Below are 8,958 nucleotides of genomic sequence, written 5' to 3'. Positions count from 1 at the left end.
GGGCGGGAGAGGGAAACCCGGCTCCTGAGCGCGCGCCTTGCGGCCTAGGGGGGCGGGGCTGCGGGGCGTCGCGCCTTGGCGGCGGCGGCGGCTGGGGCGGGGCTTGTGCGTCTCGCACCGGGGGCGCGGGAGGGAGCGGTGGTGCTCGCGCGCGAGAGGCTGAGGGCGGCGGAGGCAGAGCGGCAGGCACGGGGCCGACCCGATCACGCCGGGGCGCCGCCGCCGCCCGCTCCCGCGGTCGTGCATCCCCTCCCGGTGGGCTGACAGGCAGGTGAGGGGCCTCGCTCCGTGCGGGGGGTCGAGGGAGGGGCAGGGGGGTTTACGCTTCTTACCGGCCGCTGGAGGGAGCCAGGAGCGGGGCGGGGCCTGCGGGAGCCGGTAGCTGCGGGCAGTCGCCGGGCTGGGCAGGGTCTGCGGCGGCGGGACAGGGGGCAGGCGGTCGGCGGGGCCTGTCGCCGGGGAACTGCCGCTCAGGTGGGTCCGGGTCCGGAGGCGGCACTCCCGAGGGCTGCCGTGGCCTGTCGGCCAGGCGGAGAGAGGGGGCGCCCGGGCGCGGCCAGGGGGGGTGCGGGGCCTCGCCCCTGCCGGGCCCCGCGCACGCTGTCACCGCCCGGGGGCTGGGCGGCGAGAGCCCGGGCCTGGCTGCCCCCGGCCGGTCGGCCCGCGGGGACCATAGAGGGGACGGCCACATCACCCTGCGCGCCGCCTCGCTGGCGGCAGGCGAGCGGCCCCGCGTCCTGCCGGGCATTGCTCATGGTGGTGGTGCGCCGGGGCGGGCGGTGGTGCGCCGGGGCGGGTTGGTTCTCGCCTCGTACAGTAGGGCTTTCATGTTCTTCCCATTCGCGTTCCGTATTGTGTTTTTCCGTCTCTACTTCTTTAGTCTGTCCTTGGGAAGCGGACGCTTTTGTTGTCTTGTCACATCGTCTGAGGTAATGGTGACCGGTGTCTCTTCACCTAGACCTTGCGTTGCCGTGGGATTTGTTTTATTTTTTGCCCTGTGAGCGGTCACATCTCATTTATTTTATTGCATCTACTACGAAGTAGGAGTCAGCTGACACAGTGCTTTGTTTCTGAATCTGCTGCCATCCTGAAGCATGTGTCAGGGACTGCCGTCTTTCCACATCTGTCTGGCTTGCAGCACGAACTCTAAATCCTAGTTCTGAGCTATATTATTTACTTTGTATGGAATGTTGCATGCGTGGTGGAAGTTCACGTTATGGTTTGTGCTGACCTGGTGTGAAATGGTTTAAAGTGAAATCCTAGTGGAAATGGGAGCCAGTCGGAGATATGAAGGAAAGATATAAAGAAACACCTGGACGGGGAGGCAGTACAGAAGCCAAGAGAAGGAAAGCAAGTGGATAGAAACAGAGTTGGTCTGCAGAACAAAGAATGTTTAAGACGTCATCCAAGCTCATTTTGGGGCACGCTGGTGTATGCAGGGTGGTTGTAGCTGGATAACATGTTACCTCAGATCCAACAGGTTGTAACAACAACAAAGAAAAGGTTGTCTGGTTTGGCTGCAGAGTTGTGATTCTTAAAGGCAAACTTGGCTAGGATGTCTGTGGCAGTGCCCTCAGTAACCTCCACTAGCTGCCTGCCCTCCTTCTCTCCCAGGGGTTACTGCAGCTGTAGCTGTAGGTGGCTACAGCCTGTGTTTTGTGTTGAAAACTGTAGCAGCACAGATGTGTGCCCCAATTCAGGGTCACTTACGAGCCAGTATCCTTACAGCCATGTCAAGCAAGGCTGAAAGAGAAAAAAATCACTACCTTGCTCATGCTGGTGTGAGCAGAGTTGGTAGTGCAATAATGAATTGTTTTCCAGCACTGAGGTGTTTGGAATAAACCTCTAGTTATTAAGTAAGTGAAGCAGCTGTGCTGAGGGTAGTTGAGTTCTGGAAGCATAGTTCAGAACTTTCTCACAGCTCAGGAGTTTGCTGGATAATCATGTGTGTGACTTTGTTATATTATCCAGAAATTAGGAATTGTATGAATCTACCAAGCTGCAGGGAGGGCTGCAGCTAGAAAAAAGTTGGGGCTCTTCTGGGTGAAACCTGAGTTGATCATAACATTTGCTATTCCTTGAGTTTTGCCCCGTTTTCTGGTAAACCAACTGAGCTGTAATCAAATCACAGTGAGGGTGTTAGGAGGTTTTCTTCAGTCTGGGTTTCTGTTATCTGGGCTGTATTAAAGCATTGTGTTTTTCCTAAGTCTTGCCATTGTTTCTCTGATCCTGTCACAAGCTTTTATGAGATTCTGTTCACATAACTTTTCATCCCTTCACATCTGGCTAATGGCCTGACTGGCAAAAAAAGCAGGTTTGGTATTTACATGGCCTGTACCTTTTTATTGAATTGCAAATCTTGGTTATGAAAGAAACCTAGGGGGGGTTTGTGGTTTGGTTTTTTTTGGTCTGAATCTGCCACTTTCTCAGTTCCTGCTAGCAGTTATCTGTGTTGCTCTGTGAATAGAGCTATTCCACCATGCTATTGTAACCAGCCTGCTAGTTCCTCGATGTTATTCCTTATTTTGTGAAGCAGGATACTCTCCCATTGTTGCCCTTCTCCCCTCTCCCTTCCCTGTTTTCAAGCTTATTCCCCCCAGAGCCTCTTGTATGAGAGGTTTGTTACAACACTTAACCTGGCTAAGACACTTGTGAGTGGTGGTCTGTGTCTGGCTTGTTTTATATATAGTATGCTCAGAAATGTACTTGTGGATAATCAGACTGATTGCTGGAATCAGGAAATAGTGACAGTAGCACATGTTCATGAACCTTGCTGGCTACCCTGCTGTAAGAACACCCTGGGTGATGAGGATTGTATCAGTGAGTGCCTGTTTAAGCCAGGAGTTTCACACTCTGGCATGCAGTGGGCTGCCCTGTGGCGGTGGTAGAGCACGAGATCCTAGCAAATCCAGTGCTGATGGAGGACAAGTGATGTTTGCTAGGGTGTGGGCTGTGTCAATATTGTTAACTCAGCTCTGTTGTCAGGGTGAGGTTCTGATGGACATTCTGGAGATGGAGCATGCTCTGCTTTGCACAGGGATGCTACGTGTGCTGAATTGAGCTGCCTGCATGGCTGTACCAGGGCTTCTAGGCCCTTTGGGGCTCTTGATGCCTCTTTATCACTTTTAACAGTGTGTTTACACTCTTGGTTGGTGCATGAGATCTGGGGGGGAAGCTGATGTCCTTGTTTGTATTCCTGTTGCTTTTTGTGTTTCAGATTTTTTTGAGAAGCAGGAAGACACATGATAATTTGTGCTAACTCCTGTCTGCTCTAACTTTAGAGACTTGTAAGCAGCTCCCATTCATTCCTGATGTACCTTCCTAGCCCTCCAACACGTCTATCTTAAAAATGTAGGACAGGGAGGGACCATGTGGGTCACTGGGTCCAATCTGTGGTAAACCCTGCCAAGACCAGGAATTGAGAACCATCCACAAGGTGCCTGCAGAACGTGCAGAATCCTGTAACCAATTCAGAACTTCCTCTGAAATGCTTTAAGCTGAGAGAATAAACAGTGGAACAGTGCCCAGCGCTTCTGCCGTATCTGGGAAGCCTTTAAGTGTGATGTCCAGACTGTTAAGATATATGTGCCTCTGTCTCTGGAGGAAGAAAGATTTCTCTAAGTACACAGCAGTGTGGCAAAGGGAAAGAATTTGCTCAGGCACCCAAATTTAGTGACCAGGTTAACTCTTGGTGCACTGTGCAGAACCATTTTAGCCTGACAAGGGAGAAGAGGTAAGGCTTTTAGAAATACAGGGACACTAACAGCGCCTCATGTTCTGCCTGGAGTTGTGGCTGACCCCCAGGGCTTTAGGAGAAGAGTCCTTATAAGCAAGTGGTGTGTCACAGAGTATACAAAGAAGAATAAATCAAGGCTTAGCTGAAATGCATGCATTTTTATAATAGTAGAGAGCTCTTCTGGGTTTGTGGCCTTGTTTGCTGGCAAAGAAGATCTAAAGGGCGAAACTGCTTTTGCAAAGAAACTGCTCTAGAGTAAAGCATGTTCTGTCATCTTGTTCATGTCTTCCTTGTGGAGTGACTAGATCTCATGAAAGGAAACATATACTCATGGGAGACAGTAACTAGGAAGCTGATAATATTTCTGGCTCTTGTTTGGAGCCTCACAGGTAGTGTATTCTAGATGGGATATCTTGTAGGAATAGGAGAGAAGAACAGGAAATGCAATGGGGTGTAAAATGGACAATTAATGAAGGCATTGCCATGTTTTATGGTGATTTGAAGGGCATGTGTACCACTTATGTTAACCTTTCAACTCAAAAAAATGGGTAGCAGGAGTGCCATTTTTTGTTTAGGAACAAAGCACTCCTTAGACAGATGACTGCTGGGTTTTCCCTTAGGATGCTGACCTTAGAGCTGATGGCCTTTTACTGAATCTGGTTCTCAATCTGTTGGTCACCTAAAGATTATCAGCAACTTTTGACATATTTTTTCTTGGCAGATTTTTCTGTCTGTATATAGTAGGGAGACTTCCTCTCTTCTGGTGTTCTGTGACACAGAAGGGCACTGTTGATTTCAGCGAACTGAGCAGACTTGTAAGTCAGAGAGCTTACTTTAAAAACAAGCAAACAAACAATACAACAATCTACTTTTATGTCCTAGTTTAGGCCCAGCTGGCAACTGAGCACTACTCAGCCACTCATTCACTCACTCCTCCCTGCCCATCATCCCCTCACCTTGATGGGGTGGGAAGGAGAATCAGGAGAAAAAGGTAAAACCCTGTTAAGTTGAAATAAGGGGAGTTTAATAGTACAACAGAAAGGGGAAGAAACAGTAATAACAATGGAGTAATACATTAAACAAGTGGTGTACAGCGCACACCCCTGCCTGCCCCACTGCTGCCTTCCCCAGCCTGCTCCCCTCTTACGTGTCCTGGGCAGAAGTCTAATGTCCAACTGTCCAACTGGCTGATTTGGGTTCAGCTATCCTGACAGTGACCCACCCCACTTGTGAAAATTAACCCTATCCTAGCCAAACCCAGGGCACTGAAAAAAGGATTGGACAGAAGCAGGCATTGGTGCTTGGGCATGTGTACGTGTGCTACCTGGGGAAGAGAGTCAGTCATAATAGGAACAGTTCGGGTTTATTGGTCATTCCATCATCCTTTTTGTTGTCTTGCTGTCAAGGCCATGAGGACAAGAATATTTTGATAGGGATAAACAACCCTGAATTCCAGGGGTTCAGCATTGGCTGGCTTGCAGACGATTCCCAAAGTAGACTTTGCAAATGATTTCCAAAGTAAACTTTCTTCTGTGGTTCTCTTGGGTAGCAGTCATTAATTTACCCTCTAACACAGTGTGCTTTCTTACCTTCCACAACTAGGAAAACCTTAACAGGATAGTCCAAAGACAGATATTTACTTTGACATTTTTAATGTAGCATAGCAACCATAGCTTTTGTAACTGTGGTGTGCACCAGAAAGTCCCAGGAATCCAGGGGGGTTTGTCTTTGTCTCGGCTGACACCTCTAAGTTGTTGTCAATCCTATGTAGGCTCTCCTCATAGCCACTGTTTGATTTGCTGGGTAAAGATATTTGTCAGGGGGTTACTGGAGTATATGCTTTTACTGTTTTGAATTTCATCTCCTTTCTCCAGTCCAGGTCCCGGTGTATACTGTAGTCATAGTCATTCTTACTTGTGATTAACTGTTAAGGTATTAATTATGAAACTCTGAATGACTGCTCCCTCCGTTGATGCAGTCTAATGGGTCTGCTGCACTGCCTTTATCAGGTTGAGGCGGCTCATGCAAAGGCTGACTGTTCTGTTATTGTAGCACTGACCCTCAAAGCTTTCCTTGTGCAGACAGGGCTCGGTGCTGCAAGAAAGTTCAGTCTTCTGGGAGCTGGGTATGTAGCTTCCCTGAGGCTGATGGGAAGCGCTGGAGGGGTCACTGCTCCGTGGGGTGTCCCTGCCTGCCCCGTTCCCAGCTATCAGGCAGCGAGGCTGTGAAGGAGTTGGCTCTGTTAATGTTCCTGTCTGTCAGCCGGTGTCAGTCGTGCACAGCAGCTGCAGAAAAGCCATTCAGAGGAAATGTTGCTTGCTGAAGGCTGCAGAAGTTAGTCCACAGTTTTTTTGTTTTAACACATGTAATCAGGGATTTCTCTGGATTTCTGCAGGACGTTTTTCTGCATTGGATTTGCTCAGTTACCTAGAAGTAGTTACTGCAGTGAGAGTATTTCTCCTGTAGCAGGGGGAGATATAAAAAGCATCATATACTTACATGACAGAGAGATCCTCCAGAGGTTAACAAAACTCTGTGTTAATGAACCTTCCACTTGCTGTCAGCTGTAGCCAGGAATGTCTGTTTCCTGAGCCTTTGGTTCACATTAAATACTAGATACAGGGGCTGAGCGTGACAGTGTTGGCAAACACATCTCACTGGATTCTTTATCCTGAAGCTGATGTTAATGTGATCCCTCCAGAATTTCTTACACTTCTGCTATGGCTGTGTACAATTCTTCTATTGAAAACCACCAGGTCTTTTGACAAGAGTAGTACACCTGGGCCTGCCTTCTCTCACTTCACAAATACCTTGCAAGTGAGCCTGCATGAAGCTGGAGAGGTGGTATTTTGCTGTTCTTGAGGCACATTGCATTCTGATGCCAGTGTTACCAGCTCTCATGCTGCTTTGAATGACCATTGTCACTGATGTGTGGTTCTGGAGATCTCTGTACTTCTTGGAGTGGTATCTACTTTCCTGTTTTGACAGAGGCTTGGTTCTCTGTTACTTTTACTGGCTATGACTAGGCTATTGTAATGAAAAAAAGTCATTTTAGTGACTTTTAGTGACATTTTAGTGTCCAGTTGCACTGTGGTACATTCAAATACGTTTTTCCACAGTTCATGTTGTGTGTCTCTGCAGTTTTGGACAACTACCTGTGACCTTAGAAGGTGGGGAGGCCTGTGGATGTGTGGGGAGGCCTGTGGATGTGTGGGGAGGCCTGTGGATGTAGTCTGCCTGGACTTCAGCAAGGCCTTTGACACCATCCCCCACAGCAAACTCCTGGCTAAGCTGTCAGCCCCTGGCTTGGGCAGCAGCTCTCTGAGCTGGGTTAGGAACTGGCTGGAGGCTGAGCCCAGAGAGTGGTGGTGAATGGTGCCACAGCCAGCTGGCAGCGAGGCACCAGTGGTGTGCCCCAGGGATCAGTACTGGGCCCCATGCTCTTTAACATCTTCATTGATGATCTGAATGAGGGCATTGAGTCCATCAGCAGTAAATTTGCTGACGACACCAAGCTGGGGGCAGGAGTTGATCTGCTGGGGGGTAGAGAGGCTCTGCAGAGGGACCTGGACAGGCTGGACAGATGGGCAGAGGCCAAGGGCATGAGATTGAACACATCCAAGTGCCAGGTTCTGTACATTGGCCACAGCAACCCCAGGCAGAGCTACAGGCTGGGGTCAGAGTGGCTGGAGAGCAGCCAGGTGGAGAGGGACCTGGGGGTGCTGGTTGATGGTAGGCTGAACATGAGCCTGCAGTGTGCCCAGGCAGCCAGGGGGGCCAATGGCATCCTGGCCTGCATCAGGAACAGTGTGGCCAGCAGGAGCAGGGAGGTCATTGTGCCCCTGTACACTGCACTGGTTAGGCCACACCTTGAGTCCTGTGTCCAGTTCTGGGCCCCTCAGTTTAGGAAGGAGGTTGACTTGCTGGAAGGTGTCCAGAGAAGGGCAACGAAGTTGGTGAGGGGCTTGGAACACAGCCCTGTGAGGAGAGGCTGAGGGAGCTGGGGTTGCTTAGCCTGGAGAAGAGGAGACTCAGGGGTGACCTTATTGCTCTCTACAACTACCTGAAGGGAGGTTGTAGTCAGGCAGAGGTTGGTCTCTTCTCCCAGGCAGCCAGCACCAGAACAAGAGGACACAGTCTCAGGCTGCGCCAGGGGAGGTTTAGGCTGGAGGTGAGGAGAAGTTCTACACAGAGAGAGTGATTGCCCATTGGAATGGGCTGCCTGGGGAGGTGGTGGAGTCACCATCACTGGAGGTGTTCAGGAGGAGACTTGATGGGGTGCTTGGTGCCATGGGTTAGTTGATTAGGTGGTGTTGGATGATAGGCTGGACACGATGATCTTGAAGGTCTCTTCCAACCTGGTCTATTCTATTCTAAATACATTTTTCATCCCTGTCACTTCAGGCAGGATGTACTGTTGCCTCTCTTACCGTTTCCCTACAGAATGTGTATTTATAACTGCCTTTTTCTTATATTTTATTTTTTACGCTTTTTATTGTTATTCTTTCAGTCTTTTTTGTAATCACCAGACAGCATTTTCAACCAATACTAAAGCAGGTCAGTTGTATGTCTCTGTACTGGCGAAGCTGCTGTGACAATCCAGGGACCTGAATGAAGTTTTTACTTTGGCTAATGCTACATTTTGGAGATTATTTTAAAATTTGGCTCATAGGCAGGATGGTCTTTGGAAGCTTTGGTTAAAGTGTAGTATCACTAAGGTTGGAAGAGACCTCAAAGATCATCAAGTCCAACCTGTCACCACAGACCTCATGACCAGACCATGGCACCAAGTGCCACATCCAATCTCCCCTTGAACACCTCCAGGGACGGCGACTCCACCACCTCCCTGGGCAGCACATCCCAATGACGAACGACTCGCTCGGTGAAGAACTTTCTCCTCACCTCCAGCCTAAACCTCCCCTGGCACAGCTTGAGACTGTGTCCTCTTGTGCTGGTGCTGGTTGCCTGGGAGAAGAGACCAACCCCCACCTGGCTACAACCTCCCTTCAGGTAGTTGTAGAGGGCAATGAGGTCACCCCTGAGCCTCCTCTTCTCCAGGCTAAGCAACCCCAGCTCCCTCAGCCTCTCCTCACAGGGCTGTGCTCAAGGCCTCTCCCCAGCCTTGTTGCCCTTCTCTGGACAAGTTCAAGAGTCTCGATGCCCTTCCTAAACTGAGGGGCCCAGAACTGGACACAGGACTTGAGGTGTGGCCTAACCAGTGC

The 8,958-nt window shown here is 50.0% G+C and overlaps 1 protein-coding gene across 16 annotated transcripts in view; it reads left to right on the top strand.

Moving 5' to 3' along the window:
- The first annotated feature begins 131 nt into the window (after positions 1-131).
- ERC1 (ELKS/RAB6-interacting/CAST family member 1) overlaps positions 132-8,958 on the top strand; it is a 409,085-nt gene continuing 400,258 nt past the window's right edge. For all 16 annotated transcript variants that reach the window (XM_054168189.1, XM_054168181.1, XM_054168180.1 and 13 more), the window contains exon 1: positions 132-271. The gene's annotated coding sequence lies outside the window, so the exon portion shown is untranslated. The remainder of the gene's footprint in view (positions 272-8,958) is intronic.

Source organism: Dryobates pubescens, chromosome 15 (genome assembly GCF_014839835.1).
Source record: "Dryobates pubescens isolate bDryPub1 chromosome 15, bDryPub1.pri, whole genome shotgun sequence".
Lineage (NCBI taxonomy): Eukaryota > Metazoa > Chordata > Aves > Piciformes > Picidae > Dryobates > Dryobates pubescens.
The sequence above is the reverse complement of the archived record's forward strand: the minus strand, read 5'-3'. Positions and strand labels throughout refer to the sequence as shown.